The following is a 16,774-nucleotide window of genomic DNA, read 5'->3' as shown; positions in this document are numbered from 1 at the left end:
TGAGAATACACCTCATTGGATCTTGCGGAAGTTCAAACGTGCTGCGTAACACACGAGAATGAACCTCATTGGTTGAGCTCGAGCTTCCGTTTACCACAACTGAGTTGTGAGTTGTATGTGAATAAAAGCTCGAAAAATTTGCGCTAAACCGCTCCGTTTATATGGATACGTTTTACGATCTCTTTATGAGCTTTTCAAAGTGTCAAAATGGTAGTTGCGTGGACTGTCAATGGAGGGACCGAAATCTCTCAGATTTCATTCAAATATCTTCATTTGTGTTTCGAGGATGAGCGAAAGTCTTGCGGGTTTGGAACGACATGAGGGTGAGTAAATGATGACAGAATTGTTATTTTTGGGTGAACTAACCCTTTAAACTATTATATGTTCCTTAGGCACTGATGGCATTTCATAGTTGTAGATTAGGAATAGTTTCATGAGAAGCATATTTTGATGCACAAAATTAGAAGAAAAGCGAGAGAGAGCTAGACGCTGCGAAGAATGAGAGCATTTGTGAGTGAAAGCACGTTTTCCATCCTAAAGCATAGCCTCTCTCTCTTTTATATCTCTTTCCCCACCCTCATTCTCCTCACCATTTTAAATTTATCCGTCAGACTATGCAGTGTCGCTCCAGTAGTTCTGGAGAGCAGTGAAAATGCCTCTTCACTTTCAGGCTAAAAATCCGCTTCACACACACACATATACACACACATTTATAAAGTTGCCAGCCATGAGAACTCCTCTCCATGCCAGATGAACATTCTCTGTGCGCACTGGTGGTCTAAAAACATGGCAAACACAAACATGCCATCTTCACTGGAACTCTTTCTCTCTCTCTCTTTCTCATGCGCACACACAAGTCCCTAACATTTGAATCCAGACCCATTTATGAAGCTATTGAATGGTGGAATGACTAAATGAAGGCTGTTTTTTCAGGAGAGGCCAAGGCTGAATGGACATCACCACATGGAGAATCAAAATCTTGGTCACGTTTTTTTGTCTGGCATCTGTGATTGACTTAAATCCTCAGAGACCCTGTCAGTCAGGTAACTTTGCCCCTAGCTGAGACCTTCAATAGTCAACTTGAAATTAAAATGACCTTTATTTGCTTCAATACATTTTTGTGGTGTACATTCATCCAAAAAATGTTAATCTGTTTGTCAACATATAATACCTATCTCCCTTTTTCAGTATCTTCCTACATGTATCGTTCTTCATATGCGCCCTAAACGGATCCATGCCCTTTATTCCTTGTCAGTCTTTTCGTGTCTACCTTTTTCCCCGTTGAGATCGTGCCCGCAAATGTTCGTTTTCTCTCACGGCTCTTGGTTTTCTCCGTCATTGCCTCTCAGAAATCAGAGGTTAATCTTCATTCCGTTAAGATTATTCCTCTCAGGGCAGATCTCGCTCTCATCTCAGAGCAGCTGCAGGGGAAATACTCCCTAAGTCCTCTCTACTTTATCAGTGCTTTTCCTCTCTTTCTACTACTTTACTCTGATAACTTTGCAGATTGTTCCTGTTTGTGTGCTGTGCGAAATGTTTCTGCCGGGTGTAATCAAAGAGAGTTTCTCACAGAGGGATTATGGATTCTCTCTCACTGTGTTTCTCAGGTACTCTAATCCTTGCCGAACTAACACTTGGCATTATAGGAACGACAACTGAACCGTCATTTTGGATTCCTTTGGATTACACATTAAAGTATTAGTTTACCCAGAAAAGGATTTTTTTTATTTGGTCATAATTTACTCACTTTCATGTCGTTTCAAACCTGTAGGATTTTCTTTCATCTGTGGAAAGCAAAAGGAGATATTTTGAAGAATGTTCATGCTGCTCTTTTTCCTACAATGAAAGTTAATGGTGACCAAAAAAGGAAAATAAAAGTAAAGTATCATAGTCCATACAACTTGTGAAATTGTGGACACACATATTGAAGGCCTCGTCCCTTCATAGAGACCAGAACTAAACAGAGCGGTACAGGCAGACTGGGAAGAGAGGTGCTGCAACAATGTAAATTATGTAAAAAATTATGTTTTTTTTTGTTTTTAATTCAAGCATGAAAACCTATTCTATAGACCCCAAAAACAAAATCAAGACTTTGTAAAAGGGCAAAATAGGTCCTCTTTAAAATGCTTTTAATACTTGTAATTTTAGTCAATGATAGTAACACTGTTTGGACCCCATTTACTTTCTTTGTAAGGCTGTAAAAACATTCTTTAAAGTATCTCCACAGAATGTTCCACATAAGAAAGTCATATGAGGGTGAGGAAATGATCTCTTTAACATTAACAGACAAAATCATGAGGTACTGTAACTAAACGTTGACAGTTCTCAGAGCAGTAGTTTGCAGATTGTGGTATTGAGAGACAGGTAGTTCACCAGTGCATTTGTCTAACCAATGAGGTGTGAAAAAACTACCTAGGTGCTCCAGGGGCGGAGCTTATTTGGATGTTCTGGTATATAATGCTCTCCCACAGGTTCTGTGCACCTGTAGCGCTCAGTCCCTGCCGTGGGGTGACACACAGTTCATTATTATAATGGGGAGGCAGATGGCAGTCCTTTCCATGAGCTCCACTAGCCTGATGGCTCTATTCATTAGCAAGCTATATCCTCTAACATGCTCTCCAAATAATTTATATACTGCAGACTTCCTCTGTCTTCACCCTCACTTTTCTACACTGTGGTCTGCTCGCTGCAGAGCCTCTAGCTAAGACACCATCTTGGAATAATTCTTCATTTGGATCAACGGCTGATAAGTAATGTTTTCATTCTCTTGTGCAGAAGCTCGGGAGCTCTGCTGTATATAATAACCGCTCTGGTCATTTGTCTCCTGAAATTTTTAACAGGTCCTTTGCTGCTGCTTTCCCCCCCCCCCCAAATTGCCCAAAAGGTTATTTTAATTGACCTGTTAAATATGGCTGGAACATTTATACATTAATTGTTGCTAATGTAATTCAGGCAAAATGGGGCATGTAGAATTAATTGAATTTAGCTAAATAATGCATAAATGAAAGTCTCGTTGACTTCATGCAGGTAAAAGAGGTGAGAGAGTGAGATTCTGAGATGGTAGATAAGACTGAATCTCAATCCCTTCCTACAGTGAAGTAACACACACAACAACTTAGTTTGTTAACAGATTCATTTTTAAAAGATTTGATGTTGCATGTTATTTGAAAGAAATCTCTCCATATTCTATTCTAATTTGTTTTCTTCTGAAATAGCTCTTCTTTTCTGTTATTTAAGCAGCATGGGCTATTGGATAAAGTATAATCTTGCTTTGTTTTGTATGTTATAGCCACTCTTCACCATCCAATGAAGTCCTGTTTCACCTTTTTTTTTTTTTTTTAAGAAAGTAAAATGATTTGCAAAAAGTTTTAGCGACGGTCTGGCAGTCCTTGCTCAAATCACATGAGACACTCAACTTCTCATTTATTCAAATAACTGAAAATTAATCATACGCATTATGTTCTCATTGACAAAAAATGATCACAAACCAGCCTAAGCACAAAAGCAGTGCTAACCCTGCTTCTAAACTACTTTTACCCATGGTTAAAAGCAGGGTTCAGAATAATGATATGGGTTAAGTACAGTGCGAAAAGCCCTTTAGAGTAGTCACATGTACCCTTAAGGTACTACTTTGAACCTCTTAGGGGTGAATAAAAGATGCCACTTTGAGGGTAATGCCCTAGTAACAAGCTGTTGTTCCCCTACAATTTTTGCAGATTTTATTCCTAGAATGTATGAAATGTTATATGAAGTATTTTCACTTGTAGTGTGGATAGATTGTTACATGACTCTGTAAAGTTATTTCATTATGCCTGGTTACGGTTTGAAAGCAGAATGTAGTGTGTAGGTATGCAGCCCACTAAAATTTGGAACAGAACTTGTTTTCGCTCTCTTCCTCCCATGTGTGGCAATGGCTTTATTTTTAGAAGTGACTTGTTTTGGTGGTTATTTTGTGTATGTGCATGTGTCTGCAAGGGAATCCAAGGTTACAGTCAACATGCACACTTCCTCCTGAGATTAGGGACACGATAATGAACTTCTGTGCTGCTGTCTTGGCCACAGAAGAATGACCTTGTGGGCTGAAGGTGTGTGAGTGCCTGGTCTCGGGGTGCGTGTTTGTGAGGGATGAACCTTTCAGTGGGAGAAAAATGGAGAGGCCTGAGTGTGGCATGTGCTGATAGAAGTTTAACTTTCTTTACTCAGCTACACATCTCTATCTCTCCCTTAACTGAACCAGAGGGGGGAAAAAGAACTTGCTGATACCCATTTACAAGCTGACTTCACTTTAGTTACTTCAGTTTAAATGTTTTTGATAAGGTGCTTTGTACGGGGTGATGTTGGAGACATGGCATGACAGGTGGTGCTTGTAAAGGCATAAATGTCAAAAAATAATAGTAATAAAACAAAGGATCTGGAGTTGCAGGGTTGTGCACCCTTCAGAATTGAACTAAGAATACCAGTTTGAACTGAATTTGAAATGAATTTAGATTGATGTGGCAAAGAAGATACACAATTTGCTATTCAAATTTGAACACTAGGAAGTAAATTAAAACCAGTTGAACCAAACTCTGTGCATCAAGATGGTTCACTCATTATAGATGGAGAAACTGCAACACTCAATATGGCCGAAAAAGTCCCACCTTCTAAATAAAAGAGCCAATCAGCAATTGATAAAGTGGATGGATGGATGGATGGATGAATGGTGAATTTTCATTTCATGCCGACTTGCGTAACAAGCCTTGAGACAGAGTTTAGTCTCCTTGTAGTAATTTGACAGGTGCAAGTGTGTAAATGCCAAAGGATCCACAGGTGCACACTGACTCAAGCGTTCAGTATTGCATATACTTTTCTCTCTCTGAGCTGTTTTGTAGGCAGAGCGTACTGAACATAAACCTATCCATGTGTGAACTCCCAATCCTTTTTACTGTGAGACTGGAAAACTGGTTTTCCCTTTGAGGGGATTTGAATGATTTCTTCTGCTAGTGTATCTGCCCCTTCCCCGCTCATGTACTTTCCGCTGTTCATCCCTCCCTCTGAGGAGCACTGAAATGTCTTCAGTCCCTTTTACAAAGCAGTAATGTCCTCTCCCCTGCCCTAATCCTACACAGCCCTTTTTTATTTTGGTGGCATGGGGAATGGAGAGATATGCTTCTATTAAACAAGCTTATAGGAGCATCACGTCGGACCAAAACTGGTTGATAAACTGGGAATAATGAGAGATTGGAATGAGAAAAGATAAAAGTGATTCATTTATCTTTTTTTCAGAATATATTGTCTGATTCAACAAATGTCAAGTGTCTGTCTCGAGAGAATCATTCGCTCTTTTATTTTTTTTTCTCTGGCACATGTGTGCAGGCGGAGCATTATCGCTTGGTATATGACTGCTTTCTCGTCCGCTTTTATTGGTTTGTGTCTCGAGGTTGGGGAGTTTTCACCAGGGGAACGTGTGAAGAAAAATAAACCCGTCTCCGTCTTGACTCACCTGCAAAGCTGTGTAATTTCTGTTAGACGGTTAAAGCTCTCTCACATCCTCCTGCTCAGAGCGCTGGGATTCGGCAAACTGCTCCCTTTATGACAAGTCTACACAAACCTGCTTTTGTGTGTGTGTGTGTGTCACGGCAGAGGAGCGATAACATACAGCCGTCCCCATGGACTGTCCTGTGCACACACACACACACACACACATAAACGCCACATATATGTCAACTTCAGGTAAAGGAGTAGGGGATAAAGTAGGGTATATGAATGTGCTAACACTTGTGCGCTTACTAATCTTTTTTAATTAAACACTTTGTTTGAGCAGCTTTATAGCTTTATACAACTTATTAGATGAATATTCCAAACATATTCATTATTCGTAATCATATCATGTAGGTTAATAGCTGTTTTCATCCTCGTTATTCATCAAAACCTGTAGGCCAATTAAGTGTAATCATTCATACTTTTTTATTAGCTTTTAGTTGTTTTAATCAGTTTTAGTTGCAGTAATGTAATGTGCTTTTATATATATATTTAGCTTTATAAAAAAAAAAAAAAAAGTTTTGTACTTCAGTTTAAACCAACTTTGCTGGCAGTTAATCAGATTTTTGATAAATATACATAAATGTATGGAGCTTGAAAATGTAGTTATAATGTTATGTTATGTTATGCTTAGCAACAGACGGATCAAATGCCTCATATTCACGTGCTTTGGACAGTAACTGAAATATAGCATGTTGTACACAAACCGTAAATGTATTTATCAGTAGGTTTGCACAGCTGTCAAAACACTGATTCTGATAACGTTACCGCGTGAACCTGTCCACATTCTTTTTCTTGTTTGCTTATAATATATCTGTCAAGTCGATTTCACCTTGCACATGTTGGCTTGTCATGTATGCTGCATTTATAGTAGGCCCCATTGGTGCAAGGTGCCCTGCTTTGTGCCTGACCTACTGATAACCCTTACCATATATGACCTGTAAAGCTGATCAGTCTGTCAGGCACACTAAGCAGGACACCTTGCCCATATAGTGTTCAGCTCTTTGTTTAATAGTTACTCGTTTCTATTTCAGATCTCATTCATTTCTTCCTTGGAGAAATCTTTGAAAACCAATATCATCATATGCAAATACCCAATTGCTAGTCATATCTTATAAACAGCTATTTTACATTCATTGCATTCTGTTATCTGCAGTATGTAGTTAAGGATAGAAGTCATTGGCGTTGTTTATGTGTGTGTGTGTGTGGTTTGTTTTTGCAGCGGACATCTTCACACACAAAAGAAGCCCATTAGGGGTTGTTGAGGGGTCCTTCACTCAAGTGAACTAATCTTAAATGAGGACCCAATCAGAGGTAGCCAGCCCTGATGCCTGATGGCTTAATTACCTGCTCCTGTAATACTAATCATGGTTAAATATTTATAAGGAGGAAATCTTTTGTTTAGACTTGACCTTTCTCTGGAGCTCATTAGCATCTGCTTATTAGCTTGTTTTTTTTTTATTACTTTCATGGCCCTTTGGCTGTTATTGATTTTGATTACGAAAGTGACGGCGACCGCTATGAATGCGTGTTAACTCAAGAATGACATGACATTTGCTTATCTATGTTCATTGGGACATTTGGGACGCGTTTGCGTGCGTGTATGTTTTCGAGGGGGTCGGGGTGGATGGGTAATAGTTATTTTCTCTGTCCGAGGAGACCGGGCGAATCTTATCTGCGGCGCGCACCATTGTCTTCAATCGACCGCGAATAAAGCAGATTCATATCCATTCGAAGAGCTTGCGTGTTTGTGTGTATGAGGACGCCAGCTTTTTGTATGCTCAGCGCTTTGACTGACCGGGATGATTGGATTTTGCTGTTCCGTGCGAATTACCATTCAACACGCCCCCAATTCTACAACGCTCCCCCACAAACTCTCTTCCCTCAGGCCATCCCGATGCCCTCAATCACAAAAACAGAAAAGGTCTTTCATGTAAAAATGGAGTGGATAGCATTCCCTCAGGCAAACTGAAAGGCAGAGACGCTTTTCTCTTTCCCTCTCACCTCTAGAGTGTTGATGGTTTATTGGTGAGCCGTGTGTCAGTGCTCTGGTCTCAAGTGTTTCTCGGGATTCGGGAAACATCCAGTGCAGCTTTAGATGTGCAAACCGCAAATACACACTCTTTAAATCATTTAAAATTCTCTGACAAGACAGTAATGCTAAATAGTTTCCAACTGTTGAGTTTTGTAGTAGGCCTATTGCCCTATCTTGTGTGTTGTTCACTGCCTGTTTGTACTGTACAGTTACTTTTTTTTTTTTTTACTCAATTATATGATTTATACGATTAAAATGTGCAAAATTAGTAAGCAAATGAAAGATGATTTTTTTTTTTTTTTTTTTGCATGAACTGAAAACTGAGAGGACACAACATAAAATTGTCATTTTCTCAAGAATATGAATGATGCTACGTCTCTTGAATACTCCGACTGGTCAGGATTTACTAATATTCATCCGTTTCAGTCACAGACTTTTCCGTTCATTCACCGAATTTATCATATTTATATTTATCATATTACCATCAGGAAGGCAAATGAATGGCAGTGAATACAAAAACACATGAACAAAAATGTTGAAATTGAAGCAGAATTCACTGTCATCCATGGCAACGCATATCTCGTTCTCACACTGCAGACTCACTCTCTCGTTTCATTCAACGTGCAGTGGCAATTAATATTCAGCAAATTTTCGCCATCAAAATCCAAGAATTTCACTAAGAATCCACACATTCGCGAATGATTTTGCAATAGGTTCAGTTTGGGCATGCAAATTCATTGCATAGGTTTGAAAGAGACTTCTGTATGAGCTGTGCTTGATACATCACTGCACTTATAGACAGTGGAAATATTTTGCCTGCAAAATGTCTGCCACCATCTTGAAAATTACCTCTGATGACTTATCAATGTAATATTTGTTGCATTGTTCGTCTTGTACGCTGTAGTGAACTATTTTTCGTAGTGAAATTGCTTTAAGATAATGTACAGGTAAGATTATAAACTTATTTCAACTCAAATCAATTATGTCCCCTTATTTATTTGGTGATTAGCCATATAATAAGCGGGATGTTGTACAGTCAGTTGGTCATTAATACAAAATAAACACTTTTAGGGTGATATTTTGCAACATAATGACCGTACGTTATCTCTTGCGTTTTTTTTTTCCTTTTACTGTGTGGCCAAGCAAAATTTAATTGATAAATTGATAAAAACTGCCAAAAAGTAAGTTAAAAAGGTAGTTCTAATGGTTGCTACGCCCGTTTCCTATTAAAACTAATCGTGGATATTGTTGCGTCGCTTTGCATATGTTCCAAAGCTTGTAATGTATAATGGTCCCTTACCCTTACCATCCATCCTTCTACTGTTTCTCAAAATAAAAGTGTCAACATTCCCCAAAATAGCATACACAACATATGAACATGCATCTTGGACGGTTCTCTGAGTCAGTCATGGTCACCATGAACACTCATACTGTAATAACCCCCTCTCCGGCTCAAACTTTTTACCCACCAGCCAGCTCTTATCCACAGTAGGCTAACCATTATCGCAATCAACCCCAGCTGCAGCAGCCGATATTGCACAGACAAATATCTCAATCTGTACTATAACTATATCATGAGCACAATGAAAAATCAAGCCAATAAATGCTGGCAGCTGAAGTCTGACGTGAGATTTGCAGTATCCCAGAGGGGAATCCAGTGGTTATAGATGAGTGCTGTGCTTATTTACAGAACAATTTCAGAGTGCACTGGCCCTCTTCGTAACCTCTAGTGAAGTGTGTATGTGTGTGTGTCCACTCTTAATGAGACTATGGCCCAAGGACTGTCATTACCACATGCTAAAGTGTGACATATACCACAAGCCACAGGCCATCAATACACACACCGTCACACACAGATAATAGACAGCCATTTTGTACCCCAAATAATTCCATTTTTGTTCACTACAGGCACATTTAAGGTCTAGAGATCATTGCGGCAGTGGCAGAGCGTGGCTGAATGACTGACTGGCAGCCGTCATTATGAGACATGTTCCGTTCGACACGCGAGTCCAGACTGAGGAGGAGGTGAGAAGGGCCCATGTTCAGTGAGCGTGTAATGAAGCCGGGTTTGGATCAGGGTCACTGACTTGAGTGCCATTTATTTCTGCGAGGAGGCTAGTCTGCTGTGTGCTGCAAATTACTGTGGTAGGGCTCGGCGAAACCTGGATTACTTGAGCAGACGGTAATATACTTCTGAGTAGTTGACGTGAAATTTCAAGAAGTGATAGCAAAGTCCTGCAGTGTGACATCTAAAACAATTTTAAATGGGTTTCTGATTATTTTATACTGTATTGAAAGAAGTGTTCGCTAAGAAATAAATATTTATTAAATATGTCCATTGTGTCAAACATCATTGGTTATCTCACAACCGATTGTGACCCATTTTGAATATGCACATATTTACAGTAAATTGCACGAGTGAGAATTGAGAGCTATTGAATAACGCATGAGGATATGAATTGTTCTGGCTACTTTTATGGTACTTTTATGATGCATTTTTGAAGTTAGACAGGCTGTGCATGTTATTTAATTGTATGGAAGACAGCACTAAACATCCTGCTTAAAATCAAAAGAAAGTAATGCGAGTTTGGAAGCACATGAGGGTGAGTATATGACCATTTTTACATTTTCTGTGAATTATCCTTTTAAGCGTAGTTTTTGTGACACCATGAGATACTATATGTAATATTTGTACTTTTAAAATGTATTTATCACTCTGGAAGATCATTTATGTGGACTGCTAAAAAGGTGAAAAACTGGAAAATTAACTTAAAATATATATTTTCCCTTTTATGTACTGTAGTACTGTATACATACAAGACTGTTCAAAAGTTTGGGGTCGGTAATACTTTTAAAATATATATTTTTTTTAATAAGTAGTCTATTATGCGAACCAATTCTGCGATTATTTAAAAATCGCTTAAAAATACAACATAAACAGTTATATCGTGAAATATTATAAAAAAATTAAATAACAGTTTTCTGTTTTAAAATGTAATTTATTCCTGTGATGCAAAGCTGAATTTTCAGCATCATTACTCAAGTCTTCAGTGTCACATGATCCTTCAGAAATCATTCTAATATGCTGATTTGCTGCTCAAGAAAAGATCTTAACTTACTGACCACAACGTTTTGAAAGGTAGTTTACATTTCAAACACAAAAAGAAAAAAGTTAACAAGTTATATTGGGTTGTAATTCATCCATTCATAATTTGTGTAAGTGTCTCAATGCACTCTGTGACTGCAGTATCTGCGCGTGTGTGCGCGTGCGTGCGTGCGTGCGTGCGTGTGTGTGTGTGTTAATAATTGTCATTTGTGTCTTCCCCACAGACCCTCACTGTGTTCCGGCCTTCGGGACAGAAGCAGTCATCCATATACCACATCGTCTAGATCTTTATTTATTTTGCCACCAATCAACTCGGAGCAGCCTGCCGGACAGCTGCAGCAAGTGAAGTCACTTCACGCTCATTAGCATGGACAAGAGATGAGACCCTAGACACACAAACACACACACACACACACACACTTATTCCCTCCTTCCACCCATCTTGGTATGAGTGTGCCGTGCCTTTGTATGCAGATTCAGAAATGAGGAGCTCCAGAAACCTTTCTCTGGATTTCAATTGTGGGTTGGCATTCATATGTTTTCATATATATTTATGGTCATGTATATTTGAATGTGTTTTAATGGCTACAAGTCTGACTGCTCAGGAGGGAGCACGCAACACACACTTATGCTTGAAACGGGGTGGGACAACTCAAATAAGCTGCTTTTTATCATTACAAAACTAACTTTTCATACAAGAGTACCATAAAATGTTCCTCATAAATAAGATACCATGGTATTTCCATAATACTTTGATGTATATAGGCTATACCAAGGTAATGAATGACTACCATAATCATTTATCATGGTGTATTTGCAAATACTTTAAAGAATACCATGGTAAATGCCTAAAAAAACATGTTAGTGTAAGTCTGAAAAACATGACACTACAATTGTAGTTTTATGTACTTTTTTATAGTCTCTTGTTAAGCATAAATGAAAAAGTTGGCAGTCTGTGTGTTAACAGGAATATAGATATGTATGTATTTGAGACACCTTGCAGGTTCATCCTGTGCAGAACATGAGCAGAAAACAGGATTATCCCTCTTTTTCATGACAATGCTATTTTAAATATAAAAGTTTATCCTCACAGTGACTGAAGGGAATAAAGGAGAGTTGAGGTGAGCATGGGTATGAAAGCAATAAAAAGAGAGAGCAGGGAGAGATGATTAGAGGATAAAAGGGAATTGTGGGGCGGAAAAGAGAGATAGAAAGGCTTGTGGAGTGGAGGGGAGAGATGCAGGGCTGCGTGTTAGTTCCTCTTCATTTGCTCTCTGTATGTGGTGTAGAGGTCAGGCTGAGAGCTGGGACTCGGGCCATGAAGGAGAGAGCAAAGACAGCCTTAGGCATACACACACATACACACTCATCCTGAACACACCAATGTTCTGTCTATATATTCCTCTATTGCATAAACATACTATCTTCATACACTAATGTTCTCATTCTCTGTCATAAGACACATATATATTTATGCATTTGGCAGAAAATGAACAGCCTAAATTGATTTTTATAATATATGGGTCAATGACATTAGGGTCAATGACATTAGTGTCAATGATAACGAAAAGAAAAACCTTCAAAAATGTCGTTAGTGTTAGTAAGTTTATAGACATTTTCAAGAATAAACATATATTGAATACATGACACATGAATACACATTTGAATCATTCTTATTACAAAAAGTATTAGTGCTGTGAAATATACATATACATATATATACATATACATATATATATATACACACATTTTTAATTTCTGTTTTAAACTTTACCCAGTTTTATATGTATATATGTATGTATATACATATACATATATACATATATATGTATATATATATACACTCACCTAAAGGATTATTAGGAACACCTGTTCAATTTCTCATTAATGCAATTATCTAATCAACCAATCACATGGCAGTTGCTTCAATGCATTTAGGGGTGTGGTCCTGGTCAAGACAATCTCCTGAACTCCAAACTGAATGTCAGAATGGGAAAGAAAGGTGATTTAAGCAATTTTGAGCGTGGCATGGTTGTTGGTGCCAGACGGGCCGGTCTGAGTATTTCACAATCTGCTCAGTTACTGGGATTTTCATGCACAACCATTTCTAGGGTTTACAAAGAATGGTGTGAAAAGGGAAAAACATCCAGTATGCGGCAGTCCTGTGGGCGAAAATGCCTTGTTGATGCTAGAGGTCAGAGGAGAATGGGCCGACTGATTCAAGCTGATAGAAGAGCAACTTTGACTGAAATAACCACTCGTTACAACCGAGGTATGCAGCAAAGCATTTGTGAAGCCACAACACGCACAACCTTGAGGCGGATGGGCTACAACAGCAGAAGACCCCACCGGGTACCACTCATCTCCACTACAAATAGGAAAAAGAGGCTACAATTTGCACGAGCTCACCAAAATTGGACAGTTGAAGACTGGAAAAATGTTGCCTGGTCTGATGAGTCTCGATTTCTGTTGAGACATTCAGATGGTAGAGTCAGAATTTGGCGTAAACAGAATGAGAACATGGATCCATCATGCCTTGTTACCACTGTGCAGGCTGGTGGTGGTGGTGTAATGGTGTGGGGGATGTTTTCTTGGCACACTTTAGGCCCCTTAGTGCCAATTGGGCATCGTTTAAATGCCACGGCCTACCTGAGCATTGTTTCTGACCATGTCCATCCCTTTATGACCACCATGTACCCATCCTCTGATGGCTACTTCCAGCAGGATAATGCACCATGTCACAAAGCTCGAATCATTTCAAATTGGTTTCTTGAACATGACAATGAGTTCACTGTACTAAAATGGCCCCCACAGTCACCAGATCTCAACCCAATAGAGCATCTTTGGGATGTGGTGGAACGGGAGCTTCGCGCCCAGGATCTGCATCCCACAAATCTCCATCAACTGCAAGATGCTATCCTATCAATATGGCCCAACATTTCTAAAGAATGCTTTCAGCACCTTGTTAAATCAATGCCACGTAGAATTAAGGCAGTTCTGAAGGCGATAGGGGGTCAAACTTAGTATGGTGTTCCTAATAATCCTTTAGGTGAGTGTATATACACACATACAATATATAAATATATAAATGGGCAAAGTTTTAAACAGAAATTAAAAATGTTAATCATAAAAGATAAAAGCAATGAATTTAAGTCATTGTATATGAAATGCATTTTTAGTGTATTTTTTTAATAAATTAGTATAGGCTATGGGACACAGAACTGAGCATCATGTCAAGTTAAATTTAACCCTAAAACACATTTGTATTATGATTCTAAAAGATCGGAGTCACAAGTAGTAGTGTATGCCCTGGAATTGCATAATGCAATGATGTCAGACAGGCCTGATAGATAAAATACAGAGCCAGGGTTCAGACATGGATGACACTGTCGCCTCATTTCAATCTTCTAAACATGCGGCAGCCCAAAGATTCTTCCATCAAGTGAGTTCTGTTTACCTTCAGCTCAGTAATCATGGGAAATAATCAGCAGATGGAGTGAGAGGGGCCGCGCTGTTTCCATTTCCGAAATCAAATATATGCTCATCATAAAAAAAGAGGACGGAAAGCAAAAAGCCATCAGAGGAATCCATCAGATCAGCGGAATAAATCTAATTTCCCTACAAATACATCTGTAATATTTCAAATCCACGGCCCGGGTTAATCTAACGCTTCATTTACATTCAAATAAAGGAAAAGTCGTGTCTTATCAATAATGAGAAGCCGGCAGAAAAATAAATGAAGTTTAGGGTGGTGGAGGGGAGAGAACGCGGGGTTTTCTTGTGTGTTTTATTCTCAAAGAATCAATAAAATATAAAGAGACTCAATTATTCTATTAAGCTGAAACACTGCATCATCACTGAGCGTTTCTGAGTCAACAGAGATCTTCGGCCGTGTTTGATGAAGTTTGGTTTAGACAGAGCATACTTGATAAGCAGAGCCCCGCTGGAGGTGTCTGTTTTACAAATGAACGAGAGAAGAAGAGAAAAGTGAAGTCATTTAAATGTTGTGTAATGTCTCTGCAACTGTTTAGTATTATTTTTCGATGGTGTTTGCTATGAAACTTTTGGCATAAAACTCCCATGAATGATACCCAAAATAATGGTTTCGAAGTGATAAGACTTTTGCGTGGCGGATATAAAATGACTTGCAAGAAAGGATCTGGGGCTGTTCAGTGTTGCAAATGAAGTTCTGAAATCGGCATTGTTGGACGTCATTGGAATGATGAAAGATTTAGCCATGCAGATTTCGTAATGGTCACACAGATTTGCCATGTTTACCAACAGAAAGCTGCCTCACCTGAAATTTCACTAATGTAACTACACCTTTATTTGCCGTATCATCGTTGGCGAAATCCAATAATTTCAATAGGACTCCATGCAATCGCAAATTTTGCATATATGGACTAAAGATTTCCCCATGGTCATTGTGATTTTGTCAAGTAAGACATGTTCCTGTTAATACTGGAACAACATTCCTGTCTGAAAATGTAGCCCATAAGCTATCCCTAAAATCAGAGGGAAATGCTAGGTGAATAACGCTGATGTAGAAGCACCTAAGGTTGTAAGCCTAAACTTGACACAAACTGTAAACTTGTCCCTCAAATCTGATTGGTTGATTGGAATGTTGTTCCAGGATCAACAAAGATGATGATCCAGGAACATGTTGTACTTGGTGAAATCACGCTCTTCATATTCCCAACACAGATTTCGCAATGAGTTGGTCAGACGGATTGTTTGGTTTCAAAGTGATTTCTGTGTTGGCTGTTCAATCATTGAAAACAAGCGCAGACCAACGGCAACAGATGCCGGCAGAGGTAACACACTGATCCAACAAAACCTGATAAATTGTCTGTTGCTGCCTGTTGGTGCAGTGTTAAATGGCCTTAATGTGTCCATTTCTTCTTCTTTTTTTTAAATGGACCAATGAGCAACCTCTTAGAAACACCCTAGCAACCAGTCAAAACTACTTTGCAACCTCATAGCAATGCACTTGCATCCACTCCGGACACCTTAGTAAAAGCACCCTGGCGTTATGGCGGTTTTTATTATCTTTATTTGTATTATTTAGTATTGTTCGCTAAGAGAAAACTGAGTGTATTGAGAGAGAAAGAGAGAGACTCTTCCTCCTCTCGGGGTGTGAGATGCATGCTGACTACCACACTGCAGTAGTGAGGTCAGATCCTCTTCATCGCAATGAGACATTCTGAGAACAGGAAACTGCAGTACACACACACACACACACACACACTTCCTAAATGACCATTCTCCAGTCTACAGACAACACTTATTCCCGCAGTGCATTTCAGTTAAAACATATATGATACAAGACCCACACATTCTCAGTTTAAAACATCACAGGTTTGCATATTCATAGCTTTAGTCTCAAATGATGCTCTACACTGTGTACTAACACTTTATACTGTGTACTTTGGCAAAGTATTTAGTTTTCTGAAGGACAATATAGTTTCAGATGGAACAAAAAGCCAATTGCCTCTTGTTTAGTGTTTCTGTTAGCTTTAGCATGTTAGCTTACCCAAGTGCAAGTTCAATACGAGTGTCTCACAACTTTAGATGATGGTAAAGCAGTCATATCACGTTTGTACACAAATTTTGGCACAACAAATTCCACGTCTGCCATTTTGACTTATCACACAGAATGAATTCATACAAAAACAAACAAAGTCTGGGCAAAAAATTACCAGTACCTTTTCTGTTAAGTTAACAGACATTTCCTTAAACACAACAATGAAATGCGTAATTCAAATTATGGGTAAAATACCTGTGAAAAATCAACATGGCAAATTAACACACTTACACTAAATACACTTTTTACTGACTTTTCTTTGAACGTTTGAACCCTGTGAACACATTTCTTTTACTGTTTGTACCACAAAATGAGGTAGAATAGTGTAGAAGTATGCAAACTTGAATAGACCTATCCATATCAGATTTCAATCACTTACAGTCAAATCTAACATACCAGACTAACACTTTTCTGTTGCCAATTTCATACAAAATTCCTTGTTTCAAATGAAAGTGCAATGCTGTAGTCTCAAAACCACACGCACAGACCTTTATATCCTTTTAATTAGCAATCAACACACACGTACACA

The sequence above is a fragment of the Rutilus rutilus genome (genome assembly GCF_951802725.1).
Source record: "Rutilus rutilus genome assembly, chromosome: 4".
Classification (NCBI taxonomy): domain Eukaryota; kingdom Metazoa; phylum Chordata; class Actinopteri; order Cypriniformes; family Leuciscidae; genus Rutilus; species Rutilus rutilus.
Note: the sequence above shows the minus strand (reverse complement) of the source record.